We start from the raw sequence: 2,226 nt of genomic DNA on the forward strand, positions 1-2,226 counted from the left end.
TGTGCTGTGTTTTTGTTTTTATTTTGCAATTTAATGGCTAATTTATGTCTAAAGGAATGTTATCATTTTCACTCACATTTGATATAAATTGAATTGCTAATATTCTTTTTCATATTACACACATCTGAAGTATTTAGTTAAGTATTCAGTTATATACCTGTTAGGTATTAAGCAATATAATAATAAAATTTAAGAAAGGGAAACAATATTAGAATATATGTTCTTTGTCAGACAAATTTTTTCTTTTTAAAGTATAGTGCAGCTTTTTTAGTATATGGTTTGATTTGTCTTGGTCCCAATTCATTCTTATTAATCTCATTATTTGGAAGAATGTATAGCATTTTGCAGGTATCGGATTGCATCTCACTTACTGTGAACATTTTAGCACATTTATCAATCTTTTTTGAGCTTCAATAAAAATTTTCTGTATTTTCTCCTGCACATTAAATATATACAAAAGACAAGTTCTTATAATAAGGCCTTTTGAGTTGGGTAGTAATATCTGTGGAAGATATTCATTGAAAGAGAATGAAAAAAATTAATATCTGAAATATTAAGTTACTATAGTATGGGAAAAGCCATGCTTACTTAAATGACAAAATAAAGTGATTCACATTTGATAATATCTTCCAGTCAGGAAAAGTGTTAAATAAATAAATTAAAAAAAAAAAAATGATTTTTGCTGCAGCATAGTTATTTTTTTAAAGTTTTGTTACAATGTTTTTTTATTGTTATCAGGTTGTGTAGCATCATGAAAAATACTTAAAGGTCCTTAAAAAGTACTTAATTTTCTTGAGAAGTGCAAAGAAAGCTTTTTGAGATGTTCAGCACGTATTAAAAATAAAATGAAATATCTTTTCCCCACATCCCTCTTCAACAATGAGCATTGTTGTTTATTAAAATATTGGGAAGTTTATCCCGAAGGGGCAATAGAAAATTCTTATTATGTCATACTTTTTGCGACTTTAAAAAACATTCGATCTTGAGTAGAATTCAAAGAGAGTGAAGTATTGCTTTATTTATGCCTGATAAATGTATGCTTAACCTTTTTATGTATTATTAAAGAAAATAAAAAGATTTGTACAACAGACAGAAAATATGAATACAGCAAGATGAATTTAGTTCCCCAAAGAGATCTAAAAACGCTTACAGTGACGCTGTTTAGTTTGTTACATATTTGATCATTGTTCTCTTTAATATTTCGTTTTGGAGCAATGTCTTGTAAAACTTATTAAAGAGATTTACTATACAATGTATATTGAATTCTTAATCATTGCGTGAGTTGTTGCGTAAAATTAGAATACGGTGAGATTTTAACTTGAAATCATAGATTTTCAATGATCATGATTTCTTTCATGGTGTTTTTTTTTTCTTTCTTTTTTTCCCCCCCTTCTTTTAATGTCCTTGTCCATTTGAAAGTTGTTAGTTGCTGGACCAGTCTCAACAAATTTTAGTTTTTGTATGTGTAAAAAAAAAAAAAAAAAAAAAAAAAAAAAAAAATCTACTAGATCTGGTACTTAAAATTTCAAAAAAGAGTTTTTTTTTTGTTTGTAACTCATACAAATGTGTGTATATATATATATATATATTGTTTCCGATTGAAATTTCTCTACTCTTAGAGATTTATCCTGATTGACACATCATTGAAGTTAGAAACGTGAAATGTGGCAAGAAGTTGCTTCTGGGATATTAAAGACTTACTAAGAACGTATTTTTTGGAATTTTAATTAAAAGTTTAATGAAAAAATAAAAACAAGATTTATTTCCGCCATATCATTAAAGCATATTATTGAATAAAAAAATATTTTTACACCGTTTTAAAGGTTTAAAAAGGTTGTTTGAATTCCAATTTTGCTTAAGTGAATGCTTTTTCTTTTTTTTCTATATTTTTTTAATTTTTGGAAAATTAATCTTAAACTTAATTTTAAAGAGGAATTTATAAAATAAAATTCAAAACAATGTCATTTCTTGGTTGAATTGTGCAGTCACATTAAAAGTTTAATGTTATGATTTAAAAAAGAAAATGCTTTCCTTGCTTTTCAAATTCATTCAAAATTTTCAAACAAAATTCAAAACTTTAAAGTAATTTATTGAATAAAATTCTTCACTTGACAAGTGTTGGGAAATTTTATGTCCATACAGTATTTATTCTTGCACTAGCTTCAAAAATTACTATTTAAAAAATGCATTGATTGTCATTTTTTTTACTTTCATTTTAATTGTAAC

The sequence above is a fragment of the Argiope bruennichi genome, chromosome 2 (genome assembly GCF_947563725.1).
Source record: "Argiope bruennichi chromosome 2, qqArgBrue1.1, whole genome shotgun sequence".
Lineage (NCBI taxonomy): Eukaryota > Metazoa > Arthropoda > Arachnida > Araneae > Araneidae > Argiope > Argiope bruennichi.